The sequence below is a fragment of the Bos taurus genome, chromosome 26 (assembly GCF_002263795.3).
Source record: "Bos taurus isolate L1 Dominette 01449 registration number 42190680 breed Hereford chromosome 26, ARS-UCD2.0, whole genome shotgun sequence".
NCBI lineage: Eukaryota > Metazoa > Chordata > Mammalia > Artiodactyla > Bovidae > Bos > Bos taurus.
The window spans coordinates 31,986,578-32,001,654 of record NC_037353.1 but is presented as its reverse complement, the minus strand read 5'-3'; the positions used below and the strand labels follow the sequence as shown (position 1 = coordinate 32,001,654).

Sequence of the window (15,077 nt, the reverse complement as noted above, 5' to 3'; positions counted from 1 at the left end):
TGGTTTCACTTAATTTTATCCTGCTTGGGGTTAGTAGAGATTCTTGAAACTATGGCTTGCTGTCTGTCATCAACTTTGATCAATTATCCTTCATTCTCTCTTTAAATAAGGCTTCTGCCCCCATTTCCTCCTTTCTGCCTTTTGGTGCCTTGAGTTACATGAGTGTTAGACTATATGCCATGCCCTTGATGTCTCTTATTCCATTTTTATGCTCTATGTTTTATTTTTCTATGGCCTGAAAGGATGCTTTCTATTAAAATTCCTTCCAGTTCACTAATTACTAATATATTCACCCTTTCCTCTTGGCAGGTAACTGGAGCGGTGGCATAAAACCTCAATCCAGTGAGGGGAATTTATTAACACTTCTGTAAGGCTGTTTTAGACTTTGTAAGGCTTGGTCTAGCTTTAATTAAGTGCTACTTTTATCTTGCAGTTCTTGAAGAGTCCTACCTAAAGACCTTGGGTACTTTGCATGATGCCTCACCTTTAGAGGGTCCTGAACTTCATTTTTTAAAATCTCTTTTGTAGTGTTAGATTGTTGAAAGTGCCACTTCACTTTTCAACTGCACTGCGCTGTGTCCCTAAAGCACTCTCTCTCCAGCTTTAAAAAAACAAAAAGGGAAGTGCCTCAGGGGAAAAACTATGTCAGATTCACATTCCTACATCTTGACCTCTCAAGTTCTTATAACCTTAGAATATCCCCAGTGCTTTCAAATAGATTATATTTTAAAATATTATACAACTTTCCCCACCATTCTTGGTGAGAGTATTGATCTGTCACAAGTCATATAAATAGCCATCATACCACATTTTTTAAATCATCTAAAAAGTAGATGTTCAGCAAAATCTTCAGTAAAAATTCCATACCTATGTAAACTAGAAGATTTAAAAGACTGAGCAACAAAGCTAAAGGATACTGTGGTCTCCAGTACATTTGAAGAGGGCATAGCCTCCTATTGAGGAGGTATTTCTCCAAAGTTCTAAGTTCAGTTCAGTTCAGTCACTCAGTCATGTCCAACTCTTTACGACCCCATGAATCGCAGCACACCAGGCCTCCCTGTCCATCACCAACTCCCGGAGTTCACACAGACTCACATCCATCGAGTCAGTGATGCCATCCAGCCATCTCATCCTCAGGGTCACACAACAGACATGGGAGAAACCAAGCACAATTTCTTATGTTAAAAAGAACAACAACTTTCATGTGCACCGCACAGAAGAGATGTAATATCAAAACCTCTCTGGGAATTCCCTGGTGGTCCAGTGGTTAAGACTCCTCACTTTCACTGCGGAGGGCTCAGGGCACGTCCCACAGGCTGTATGGCACAGCGAAATGGTTCACACTATATCCTGAGGCTCTGATTTCTGATGGTCAGAAAAGTAGATGTTTAGCATAAAGGGCTTCCCAAGTGGCGCTAGTGGTAAAGAACCCACCTGCCAATGCAGGAGACATAAGAGAAAGGGGTTCTATCCCTGGGTTGGGAAGATCCCCTGGAGGAGGAAATGGCAACCCACTCCTGTATGTTTGCCTGGAGAATCCCAGGGACAGAGGAGCCTAGAGAGCTACACTTCATGGGGTCACACTGAGCCGGACATTACTGAAGCCACTTAGAACACAGCACATTAGCACAATGAATTAAATGTGTGATTCTTTCTTGCTATCAATTTGTCTGACAATAATATAACCTCCCTGAGGGCTGGGACAAGGTTGCCTTTTGCACTACCGTAATCTGCTTAAATATTAATAGTTAAGTGCTTAGCATAGAGTAGGCATTCAGCAAATTTTAGCTAGTTTTTTGGAAACAAAGGAAAGAAGAGAAGAGGCACCTTTTAGAGAAAGCACCCCGTAGAGAAGCAACAGCAAAAAACAAACCACAATTATCAAAGATTCTGGAAGCTGAATGTGCTTGACTTGTGTGTCACTGTCAGACTGCCCTGGAGCAGGAATCAAGCCTTTCTGAAACTTATTGGGTTGCTCATTCTCCACCTTCCATATCCCTCTGTTCCAGGGGAAAGAGGAAGGTAAATTTTCTCATATCAGAGGCTCCTGGCCTCGATGAGTTCCATGTGGTACTGAGTGGGTTGTTAAAATAAAAATCCAGAGAGACCAAAGTAATGGTTTATGTGAAGTAACTGTAATATTCAAATGAAAGCTATAAATCAACTATGCAAATGAGCCTATGCCCAGGGCAGAATTGCAATCAAACAGCCTGCGGAAGGAAACTTAATAAGCCCTGCCTCTCCCTCTATTACCTTGTGAGTAAGTTTCCTGAGAGTCCGGGTCTTATGGGGACATGGAGAGTGTAGCTTCAGGCAGTCCGGTAGTTCTCACAGCAACTGTACTGGGACCTGGCAGCATTCGAAAGCTCCAGGAAGGCTTGAGCAGTTTGCATCTGTGTCTCCATCACAAGGCATTAAATATGCATCTGATCAAGACAGTAGTTAGGAATATGAAGTGCCTGTGGGGGAAATTGCTGGAAATGATGGCCATATGTACATGCTTTCCCTCTGAAATGACTCTGGGACTAAAATTCTCACAGGAGAGTTGATTAGAGAACTAGAGATTATTCCAAAGAGATTGATAGTCAACAGTTTTGGAGAGGGGTAGACCAAAAGTCAAGGTTAGTCACCAAAGATAGGATCCAGTCTTACCCATGGAATTTAATGTGCACCATTTTCTGAATCATAGAAGCCAAGAGAGACCATCCATCCTGGTCTGTCCAAGAGTTGCTTTTAAAACTATTGTCCAGCATAATTGTTACTATTTCTCCCTTTCACTCTTAACATTTCCTGGTTAGGATGATAAATTATATGGTCAACAAAATAAGGATCTTTAAAATGGTGACCTAAAAGGTCACCTTTCAGGTAAGCCAAGCACTCAGTCCAATAACACAGGAAGTCTCATATAGCCCAGATTTATGATTATCACTAATGATGAGGCTGGTAAATTTCTTGTCTCTAAAACTTTTCAGGCACAAGCCGGATAAGGAGATGAGGTAAAGGAGATTCAGAGGGCAAGCAGGAGCCTAAGATAATGATTAAGGGGTTCTTTCTTTGCCTGAAATTCAGCAAGAATCAGAGGTTTAGCAAGAAATATGCTCAGAGGGAAAATGGTTTCTCAGGTTTCTGCAAGGAGATGGCAGCTGAGGAAGGGTTCTAAGCACAAGTTCCTCACTTACTTTATTACACCCTGATCAGGGGAGAAGTGAGACAGAGGAAAAAGTCAGTGTGGTTATAGGTACTGCATGCCTTCCCTCTCTGCCAACTGAAACCTGGACTCAGTCTCTAGTTTGGACTGAAGGACAGAAAATTCTTGCTCTATGTGTCAGCACCTAGAGATTTGTCTCAATCAGGATAAGGTAGGTTTTGCTGGAGTATTAAAATTGTCATGACTTAAAACAACAAAGTTGTTTGTTTGTTTTTTTTTTCCTCTGCCACACTTTACATCATGTATTGGCTGGGAGCTCACTCATGTCATACTTACTCTAGAACTCCCAAGATCGTTGAAGCAGGAAAAGGGGGATATGGTGACTCACTCACTAGCTCTGAAAGTTTCTTCCTGCTCTGACACTCATTACTTCTACTTACATTTCATTGGCCACAGAAAATCACATTCACATGGCTCCACCTGATTTCTTATGGATACACCTAATTTCTTACCTTGTTCATGGAAGGCAGGGACAAAGAACTATCTGGAGAATAGCACCAACTACAGGTTTCTGGAAGGGAGCCCATAGCCGGCATGTCCAAGTGCTTGGTACATAGCAGAAGCCTTGCATATGCCAGCTCCCCCCAGAGAAATGTCACCTTCTTTTGAAGTCCTTCCCTCCCAGCTCCATTGTTCTTTCCTTTCCAGAAGACTCCAGCACTGGAGACTGTTTAGCCTGGGGACTCAGGAGGGGAATAAACCTGAACAGTAGTCCTCAAACAGGTGAAGAAGTATAACATGAATCATGGGCAAGGACTGGCTTGCTACATTCTGGACCCAGTACATCAAACATCAGCCGTGGCTGAAGAAGTAGCTGCAGGGGAACTAGTGTTTACTTACATGACATTTACTAAGGGCCAGGTACTGTTGAAAGGGCTTCATGACGTATTTAATCCTCACAACAGTTATTTAAGGTACACTTTGAATGTCCTTTTTTTTTATGATGAGAAAACTGTGGCTAAAGTGGTAAAGTCACATCCCCAAGGTCAGTGGTGGTTGTGTGTCAGTCACTCAGTCACGTTCAACTCTTATGACCCCGTGGATTTTACCCCACCCAGCTCCTCTGTCCGTGGAATTCTCCAAGCAAGAATGCTGGAGTGGGTTGCTGTTTCCTTCTCCAGGAGAACTTCCCGACCCAGGGATTGAACCTGGGTCTCCCGCATTGCAGGCAGATGCTATACCATCTGAGGTACTAGGGAAGTCCGAGGGATGCAAAACCAGGCAGTTTGCTCCAGAGTCCATGGTCCTTTACTTGTATCTAGACTAACTGACTGGGGAATCAAGACATTCCTCTCTAGATCCCATTGGATGCTACTGGATAACAAGAGATGCTGTTGGGTCTCTGTCGTCACACAGTTGTGTCCGACTCTTTGCAACTCCATGGGCTGTAGCCCAGCAGGCTCCTCTGTCCATGGGATTTTTCAGGCAAGAATACTGGAATGGGTTGTCATTTCCTCCTCCAGGGGATCTTCCTGACCCAGGGATCAAACCCGCATCCCCCGTATTGGCAGCAAATTCTTTACCACCGAGCCATCTGGATGTCCCTTGCTATTGAGTAACCATAGCATCTAATGGCATAACATGTAATAAAATGGTGTTCCCAGGTAATGGAACTCCTGGGGGCATATGAAATGATTTACTGATACCTTGAGAGCATTAAGGGACTTCCCTGGTGGCTCAGACGGTAAAGCGTCTGTCTACAATGCGGGAGACCAGGGTTCGATCCCTGGGTTGGGAAGATCCCCTGGAGAAGGAAATGGCAATCCACTTCAGTACTATTGCCTGGAAAATCCCATGGACAGAGGAGCCTAGTAGGCTACAGTCCATGGGGTCGCAAAGAGTGGGACACGACTGAGCGACTTCACTCATGCACTGAGAGCATTAAAATGCACTGAATCACATGGTTATAAGTGCATTTCTCTTTCATGGCTTTGTTCTTTGTTTCCCAGTCCTCCTAATTATGTCAAAAAGCAGACTCAGATGTCGAGGACATGCTGGCACCAACCATCACTTGTTAATCTCACTTTGGAGGCAAACAGCAAAGGTCTCCCTTGGGCACAGTCTTCTGCGAGCAACAGCATCTGCCTAGAATTTAAAGAACCCTGTTTTGTTTGCCTTGTATGTATTATTGTTATTTTCTATGATTGAAAAGGCTTACCTGATAGGTCAGTTGGTAAAGAATCTGCCTGCAATGCAGAAGACCCTGGTTCAATTCCTGAGTCGGGAAGATTGCTGGAGAAGGGATAGGCTACACACTTCAGTATTCTTGGGCTTCCTTTATGGATCAGCTGGTAAAGAATCCACCTGCAATGTGGGAGACCTGAGTTTGATCCCTGGGTTGAGAAGATCCCCTGGAGAAGGGAAAGGCTACCCACTCCAGTATTCTGCCCTGGAGAATTGCACAGACTACATAGTCAAAGTAATGCTAGATTTCCATTGTTTTATTTTTAAAATACATTCAAGTAAAAAAGTGAGTTGATGTGGTAAAATAGAAAATAGCCTGGGTGGTATTCAAATGGGTGCAAGCAGTGGGTCAAAGACTAGAATTTGGGAAACAATAGTCTATGCAGATAAGTTTTCAAGGTAGCAAGTGGGACATGGATTGATGATAAATTATTTTTCTTAAAGAACTGGGGTTTCCCTGGTAGCTCAGCCAGTATAGAATCTGCCCACAATGTGGGAGATCTGGATTTGATCCCTGGATCAGGAAGATCCCCTGGAGAAAAAAAATGGCAACTCACTCCAGTATTCTTGGCTGGAGAATTCCATGGACAAGGAGCCTGGCGGGATACAGTCTGTGAGAGGAGTCTGGTGGGTTACAGTTCATGGAGTCGCAGAGTCAGACACAACTGAGTGACTTTCACTTTCCTTAAAGAATTCAGGGGAACAAGTGGCCTAAGATGGTAACTAGCTGTGTGACCGCGGGCAAATTTCCTTCCATCCCAGTCTCCATCATCCACAAGCTAGGAGAAAAAAAACCTGGCTCTCAGAGTTCTTGTGATTATTAAGGCATATCCTGGGGAAAATAGTGCTTGGCTTACCTTCCTAGGTGTTGTGAAGATCAAACTTTCATTCTGTTTTAAGAAATCTACTACTGCTGGTAAGAAACTGGTGGGCAGTTAGAAGAAAACCTCAGCTTTCACCCTTGCAGAGTTTGGTCTTGTGAGAATTTACACAAAAAATAGCAAGAGAAACAAAATCATGGAACTGCCATTTATCAAGGATTCACCCAAGGCCAGGTGTTGAGCTAAGTGTTCAGTTCAGTTCAGTTCAGTGGCTCAGTCATGTCCAACTCTTTGCGACCCCATGAATTGCAGCACGCCAGGCCTCCCTGTCCATCACCAACTCCTGGAGTTCACTCAGACTCACGTCCATCGAGTCAGTGACGCCATCCAGCCATCTCATTCTCTGTCATCCCCTTCTCCTCCTGTCCCCAATCCCTCCCAGCATCAGGGTTTTTTCCAATGAGTCAACTCTTCGAATGAGGTGGCCAAAGTATTGGAGTTTCAGCTTTAGCATCAGTCCTTCCAATGAACACCCAGGACTAATCTCCTTTAGAATGGACTGGTTGGATCTCCTTGCAGTCCAAGGGACTCTCAAGAGTCTTCTCCAACACCACAGTTCAAAAGCATCAATTCTTCGGCACTCAGCTTTCTTCATAGTCCAGCTCTCACATCCCTACATGACCACTGGAAAAACCATAGCCTTGACTAGATAGATCTTTGTTGGCAAAGTAATGTCTCTGCTTTTCAATATGCTATCTAGGTTGGTCATAACTTTCCTTCCAAGGAGTAAGTATCTTTTAATTTCACGGCTGCAGTCACCATCTGCAGTGATTTTCAAGCCCAGAAAAATAAAGTCTGACACTGTTTCCCCATCTATTTCCCATGAAGTGATGGGACCAGATGCCATGATCTTCGTTTTCTGAATGTTGAGCTTTAAGCCAACTTTTTCACTCTCCTCTTCCAGTTTCATCAAGAGGCTTTTTAGTTCCTCTTCACTTTTTGCCATAAGGATGGTGTCATCTGCATATCTGAGGTTATTGATATTTCTCCTGGCAATCCTGATTCCAGCTTGTGCTTCTTCCAGCCCAGTGTTTCTCATTATATACTCTGCATAGAAGTTAAATAAGCAGGGTGACAATATACAGCCTTGATGTACTCCTTTTCCTATTTGGAACCAGTCTGTTGTTCCATGTCCAGTTCTAACTGTTGCTTCCTGACCTGCATACAGGTTTCTCAAGAGGCAGGTCAGATGGTCTGATATTCCCATCTCTTTCAGAATTTTCCACAGTTTATTGTGATCCACACAGTCAAAGGTTTGGCATAGTCAATAAAGCAGAAATACATGTTTTTCTGGAACTCTCTTGCTTTTTCGATGATCCAGCAGATGTTGGCAATTTGATCTCTGGTTCCTCTGCCTTTAAAACCAGCTTGAACATCAGGAAGTTCACGGTTCACGTATTGCTGAAGCCTGGCTTGGAGAATTTTGAGCATTACTTTACTAGCGTGTGACATGAGTGCAATTGTGTGGTAGTTTGAGCATTCTTTGGCATTGTCTTTCTTTGGGATTGGAAGAAAACTGACCTTTTCCAGTCCTGTGGCCACTGCTGCATTTTCCAAATTTGCTGGCATATTGAATGCAGCACTTTCACAGCATCATCTTTCAGGATTTGAAATAGCTCAGCTGGAATTCCATCACCTCCACTAGCTTTGTTCGTAGTGATGCTTTCTAAGGCCCACTTGACTTCACATTCCAGAATGTCTGGCTCTAGGTGAGTAATCACACCATTCTGATTATCTGGGTCATGAAGCTCTTTTTTTGCACAGTTCTTCTGTGTATTCTTGCCACCTCTTCTTAATATCTTCTGCTTCTGTTAGGTCCATACCATTTCTGTCCTTTATCGAGCCCATCTTTGCATGAAATGTTCCCTTGGTATCTCTAATTTTCTTGATATGCATTATCCAATTTCATCCTAACAATAGTTCCAAGAGAAAGAAGATAGTTATCATCATTCCCATTATAGATAAGAATCTGGAAACTTAGCAGGATAAGGAGCTTACAAAAGGTTATGAAATTGGTGAATGATAGAGCTGGGATTCAAACCCACAACTGTTTTCTTCTTAAAACAGATGTCATCCAGGAAAATAGAGGTGGGATGGATTTTAGCAAGGAGGATGGAGCTGCAATAGAATCATGTAACAGACTCTGTCCTGCTTCCGCCCGAGCACTTTGTGGATAGCGAAGCATTAATACGCGAAATGCGTTGGTCCTCATTATTCCTACTGCATTATTTTTAGAGTCAAATCTTCCCCAAGGGACATTTGAAGTTCTCTGAATTCCACGGGCAAGCGTGTGGGGGACTTCCATTATTAGAACATTGCTTCTCCACCCTTCCCAAGCTTTCCCGCACACAGGAATCACCCCAGGGATCTTCTTAAATGCAAATTCTAAGTCTGGAGGGGGACCCAAGATTCTGCATTTTTAATAAGCACCCCCCAGGAATCAAAGCCAGGTCCCCTGCATTGCAGGCAATTCTTTATCAGCTGAGCCACAAGTGAAGCCCTGCTAACTCACAGACCACAGTTTTTCTAGCAAGGTATTAGAGCTCTCAGAGCTCACGGCTGGGGGTGGGGGGTGAGTCTATCCCCCATCCTCCCATGCAAAGTGCCCTCTTAGGCTCTAAATCAAGGTGTGGTCCACGCAACAGGGTGGGCAGCCTCCCTGCCTGAGGGGAAATGGGCAAGACCGCATAGGGTTGAAAGCCCAGCTTCAGCTGGGAGCTTCAGCTCTGTCCTAATAGGAGGGTGGGGAACCTGCTGGCTCATCCATCCCCACCAGCAATTAGCCAGAGGCAAGCTGGTCTGAGGAGCCATTAACATTTACAAGTCGCTCCAATAGCCCTTCCCACACTCACTCAAGGGCACCACAAAGTGTGTGTTATTGAGGGTAATGAAAAAGCCTATAAAATGAGCAGTTAAATGGCACTTACTCAGGGCCTGGGAGCTCATTTGGGCATGGGCGTCTCACTCCCCTTGGCTTAGTTCTTCGGTTGTTTTCCTGTCTGGCTGTCCTGGTGCTGGGCTGGTGCACACTGAGCAGCTAGGCACATCTTCTCGGGGGTCACCTCCTTCTACCCAGGTTGATAGAAGAGGTTGCTGCACCTCAGACAAGTTAAGCAGGCGATAACTCAGAGTCAACCACATGCCTGTGTCCAAATCCTGATCTGGAAATGGCCTGGGGAATGTGAGGAGAGAGGATATCTGTGAATTTACTGAAATCGTATACAAAGCTGTGCGTGGGTGTGTGCATATAGCCTTTTTGTGTGTGGAGAGAATAACTATATTTCCTCAGCTTCTCAAAGGCCCCTGTGATTCTCCCAGAAGGTAACAGCTCCCCGGCTAGATCCTTCACCTGAAAAAGAAGTGCCCTGGGGCAGTGGTTCTCAGCCTTTTTTAGGTTTTAATGTCAAAATTTTCAACCATCCCCTCATGAGATAGTTGGGGTTTCAGAGTCTATTACTTGAAAAACACATAACAACAAAAGGAACTCTGAATTCAGGCCTGTTTTCAAGTGAATCTGTATTTTAATCATTATACAGTCTTCCCTCCACAGCCATGGGAGACAGGTCCCAGGACCCAGCCCAGACACCAAAATCTGCTGATGTTCAAGTCTCTTATATAAAAAGTCTAGCATTTGCATATAACCTACAATATACTTTATCCCTTGATTACTTATAATACCTAATACAATGTAAATGCTATGTAAATAATTGTAAATATAATGTAAATACTATGTAAATAGTTGCCAAAGTGCAGTAAATTCAAGTTCAGCTTTTTGGAACTTTCTGGACTTTTGTTTTTTAATATTTCCAATCCACGGTTCATTGAATCCGTGGATTCAGAACCCTGCAGATACGACGGACCAATTGTACCAGCATCAGCATGCTTTTGGTAAATAGGAGTAAGTGAATGTGGCAAATATTGCTCTTTTCCTTCACCCTCTATTCCCAACCAGTATACTTTAATTGGGCAGGAATGAGTCTCAATGTCAAAGATCCCTCTCTCTAGCCCAAATCACGCCACAGAGTTGTACACCTATAAAAAGCACAGGAGGACAGCCCCTGTCTTAATCACAAGAAGCCTCAACAGCCCCAGCTGTGTTTGGAGGCAAAATGCAGTGGTATAACCATTGGCCAATCAATTCAGCTTATCAGTCTATAAAGTGGGGATGAGAATAGTATTTACCGCATAAAGAGTGCTGTAAGGATGAAAGAGATGATGTACATAAAACATTGCTACCATAAATTAAGCACTTTCAAGGTTCAGGCCACTTTACATTATCTCATTGAATAGTAAGGTTTTGAATGTTTAAGTAGCTTGTTCAAAGTCCCCAGAAGAGCTGTGATTTGAGTCAGGTCCATCCAGAATCTAAATCCATAGGTGATATGCATTCTACTCTCTGAACCCTGAATGCCACCATATAGCCAGGCTAGACACACATAAGGCACTTAGATATTTGTTCATTTAAATTGGCCTAGGTTTCTAACCTAATCTAAACACGAAGAATTAGCTGGAGGCCTTCTATGAATATTGGCTTGAGGCACACACACTGTGGGCTGCTACGAAACAACGCGCTGTTTTCAAACCAAGGTGTTGACTGGTATAGCAGTAAAAAAATCTGGGGATGGCATCTGATCTTGCAAACCCTGTCTTAAACTAGTTGATATGGCTGTGATTTCACCTCTCTGAGCTCAGCTGCAATAGAAGAGTATCAATAGCTGCCTTGTGTGCCTTTCAGAGCTGGCTATAAGGAGTCAGTGAGATCACTTACATGAACCTGTCTGACACTGTAGTCGTGGTACATACCAAGGTTTTCTCATCATTGGTATCACAGTCATAGTGACAGGTAGAAAAGACCCAAGAGAACTCCAAATAATTCTGCTTTGGAGGAAAGAGCATGGGACAAGAAGGAGCTGGGGCTATGGAATGACTTTTTGTCTTCAATGAAAATCTAAAATTAACCGATTTTAGGTCTTAAGGCTACTGTGGGAGAAAGAAAAAAGAAGTGACTAAAATATTGGCCTTTCCAAATTCATCTTGTAGGAAGAATTAAAAGTGATTTAAATAATATACTTACCAACATTTACCTTTAACCATCAAACTGACCTAGTTTTCCTTACAGCATTTGTAGTCTAGCATAGAGAATAGACTTTTAGACACAATGGGGGAAGGAAAGGGAGAGACAAATTGAAAAAGTAACATTACATATATACACTATCATATGTAAAATAGATAACCAGTGGGAATTTGCCATATGATACAGGAAGCTCAAACCTAGAGCTCTGTGACAACCTAGAGGGGTGGGATGGGGTGGAAGGTGGGAGGGAGGTTCAAGAGGGAGGAGACATATGTATGCTGCTGCTGCTGCTGCTGCTAAGTCGCTTCAGTCGTGTCCGACTCTGTGCGACCCCATAGACGGCAGCCCACCAGGCTCCCCCGTCCCTGGGATTCTCCAGGCAAGAACACTGCAGTGGGTTGCCATTTCCTTCTCCAATGCATGAAAATGAAAACTGAAAGGGAAGTCTCTCAGTCGTGTCCAACTCTTAGCGACCCCATGGACTACAGCCTACCAGGCTCCTCTATCCATGGGATTTTCCAGGCAAGAGTACTGGAGTGGGGTGCCATTGCTTTCTCCGCATATGTATACCTATGGCTAATTCGTGGTGGGCAGAAACTAATGCAATATTGTAAAGCAATTATCTTCCAATTAAAAATTTTGAAAATAAATTTTTAAAAAGCTCTGAATTGGATTTATACAGTTCAAGAGGTAACGGAGATAAGTAAATGATTTCCAACAGAAGACATCAGAGTCCGCCTTTTAAGCTGACTGAGCAAAGTCCTCCTAAAATGTCCATGACAGCTGGGTAAATGTTCCCAGAGAGAAGAAACAGGAGGCTGAACCCAGGCCAGAAGTCAGCCTCCTGGAACACCCACGTATGTCCCCAGGGTTGGCCAGGCCACCAACTCTGGTAATCAGACTGCGAAGACTGCAAAGCCCCTCCCTTGGGAGGCTTCCCCAGCAGGCAGTTACGAAGCAATGTCTTATGAAGAGCTAATGGAATGAACCACTGACTTGCCTGGTAATTCATTTTCCAAGCCATGCTTAGGTATCAGAACAAGCAGATCTGCATCCAATTTGTCCCTCTGTTTTCCAAGCGGAGCTCTCCTTGGAATTAAAGAAGCTATAATTAAAGTACCTTATTTGGGCATGCTGTAATTAGTCACCAATTCAGTGTGCCATCAAATGTAATCCAAATACAAACACCAGGACTGTAGGTGCCAATCCCCTGGTGAGTTCGGGGAACTAGGGAGCCCAGCCTGCCTTTCTCATAAGACCTCGTCACTCCAGAGTGACTCACTTGGTGGGGCCAGTGAGAATGAGCCCCAAGGTAGGCTCTTTCCAAAGTTTCCTAAGACTTGTGCACTGGATTTCTAGAGAGCAGATTTTATCTCATTACCACAGAGAGAAACTTGGGGTGAAGGCAGTTTTTCGATCTACACTTCAAAGGGAACAGTGTGGCTTTGTGATTAAACACCAGCTTTGGGGCCACTATTTATCCAATCAACAAATGTTCACTGAGCCCCTGCTGTGTGTAAGCCAGTGGGGATTCAATAAGGAATGAGACAGGATGATCTGCTCTAAACTCCATGAGAGCAGAAACCATGCACTCAAGCTGTGTGACCTTGGATAAATGAGTTGACCTCTCTGAGGCTTAGAGCATTTATTAATAAAATGGGAATAACAATCTCACAGTGTTGTGGTGAAGATTAAATGTGAGAAAAGACATAAACATCTACTACTTTTGCCCAGCACAGAGCTGAGCTGGGACTGGAAAGTCAGTCTCTCCAGATGAGTCCAGCCCCTGATTCTAATCTGCCCCCACTGACAGCTCTATTGCATCTCAAAGCAGGGTAAAGATGAAAAAAGGACCTAGAGCTATGAGCCAGAGTCACGTGACTGCTCTCTTCCATTTGGAACTCAGCATTTTTCTGTCCCCACTAAAAGGGTGTGGAGTTGGCCGTACAGGGGCAGATGTCTGCTTTGTACTGGAAAAACCTCCACCTGACATTATTTATGTGCATAGCTATGTTCCACTGCACCCTTAGCTCCAGAAATCCCCCTGCCTGTCCTGCTTTTCACTGATTAGGGCATCTCCTGATTCCCCATAGAATTTTGCCCAGTGTCCTGTGCTGCAGGGAATCAAGCCAGGCTGCAGAAATAAGTGGACATCTTCAGCTAGCCGAAGGCAGCATCTCTCCATGTATTTTCATGCACCTGGGTACCTTTTCCTTTCAGGTTTGTCTAGTCTCCTCCCTACCCCAATACTCACCCCACTCACTCAGTCCATATTAACTGAGGCACTATGTCACACATTCTCAGGACGGCTTTTACATACATTATTTTGGTTCCTCCTCAACACATGAAATTGTCAACTGTTGATTGTTTAAACTGAAAAGAAACCTCAGATTCCATCTTTGATTTCTCTGCCTTCAGCCATCACACGCAATCCATCAGCATGTCCTGGGGACTTCACCTTCAAAACATGATCTGTCCATCTGTCTTCACAATCACAACCAACTCACCTTGCAGTCGCCTCCCAGCCAGGCTCTCTGCTTCTTCTGATCTGTTGTCCACACAGGGGTCAAAGAGATCTTTTAAAAAACACAAATGAGATCAGGTTACTCTCCTAGTCAAGACACTCCAACAGCTCCCCTCACATTTAGAATCTAGTCCAAACCCCTTGCTCTGACCTCATGTTCCAACGTCCTGCTTATGCCGCCCCCCGCCCCACACCCCCTTCTGAAGCCCCAGGGCTTCAGGGCTTTTGCATTAGCTGTGGACTCTGCCTAGCACCTACTCCATAGCTCTCAGCATGACTAGAAGCTTTCTTAATGTCAGCTCTTCAGAAAAGCCTTTCTTGACCAATATAACCCAAGCTCCTCTCAGCCGTTCTCTATCACATCAGCTTTTTAACTTTAGTATCCCATCAATGTCTGATAATTTCCTGTGTTTCTTTAGTCTGTCTCTCCTGCCTAGAATAGAAGCTCTCTGAAGGAGGTATCTTCTCTGTATTTCACTTCTTGGAGCAGAGTTTGGCACGTTATGGACGCTCAATGTATTTGTTGAGTGATTCATAACAATTATCTGTAAAACAAGAATAAACCAAGAAAGGTCAGGTGACTTGTTGTTGTTGCTGTTCAGTTGCTCAGTCGTTTCTGACCCTCTGTGACCCCATGGACTGCAGCACACCAGGCTTGCCTTCATTATCTCCCAGAGTTTGCTCAAACTCATGTTCACTGAATCGGTGATGCCATCCTACCATCTCACCCTCTGTCACCTCCTTCTCCTCCTGCCCTCAATCTTTCCCAGCATCAGGGTCTTTTCCAATGAGTCAGCTCTTCACATCAGGCAACCAAAGTTTTGGAGCATCAGCTTCAACATCAGTTCTTCCGGATTGTTTTTTTCAAGTGACTTGAATGATAGCCAATGTGCCACAGAGCCTCAACTCAAACCTTAGACTCTGCTACTCTAAAGCGAATGCTTTTTCTACCCTCATAGTCATGATTCATTGCTTTTTCCCTCCCTCTGCCCTCAGCAGTTAATGCAGTCTTACTTGACATTGCATGTTTGTGATAAATGCCTGGATATGACCTCAAGCCTTAGCCTCCTTTTTTCTTCAGAGGTTTATTGATCACACCCCAAATATTTGCATTTTCAGCCCCTGCTGCTTTTTTATTTCCTTTTCCTTTTTTTAAAAAGTATTTATTTATTTATTTAGGCTGTGCCGGGTCTTTGTTGCAGCACG

General features: G+C 43.9%; 1 long non-coding RNA gene across 1 annotated transcript in view; it reads right to left on the bottom strand.

Annotated features, from left to right (window-relative positions):
• The window catches only part of LOC100847832 (uncharacterized), a 97,558-nt gene extending 82,713 nt beyond the window's left edge, over window positions 1-14,845 (bottom strand). The window contains exons 1-3 of the long non-coding RNA XR_009493004.1: window positions 13,855-14,845; window positions 9,201-9,445; window positions 5,367-5,512 (exon numbers count right to left, since the gene is read on the bottom strand). This is a non-coding gene — a long non-coding RNA (uncharacterized lncRNA). The remainder of the gene's footprint in view (window positions 1-5,366; window positions 5,513-9,200; window positions 9,446-13,854) is intronic.
• Window positions 14,846-15,077: the final 232 nt, after the last annotated feature.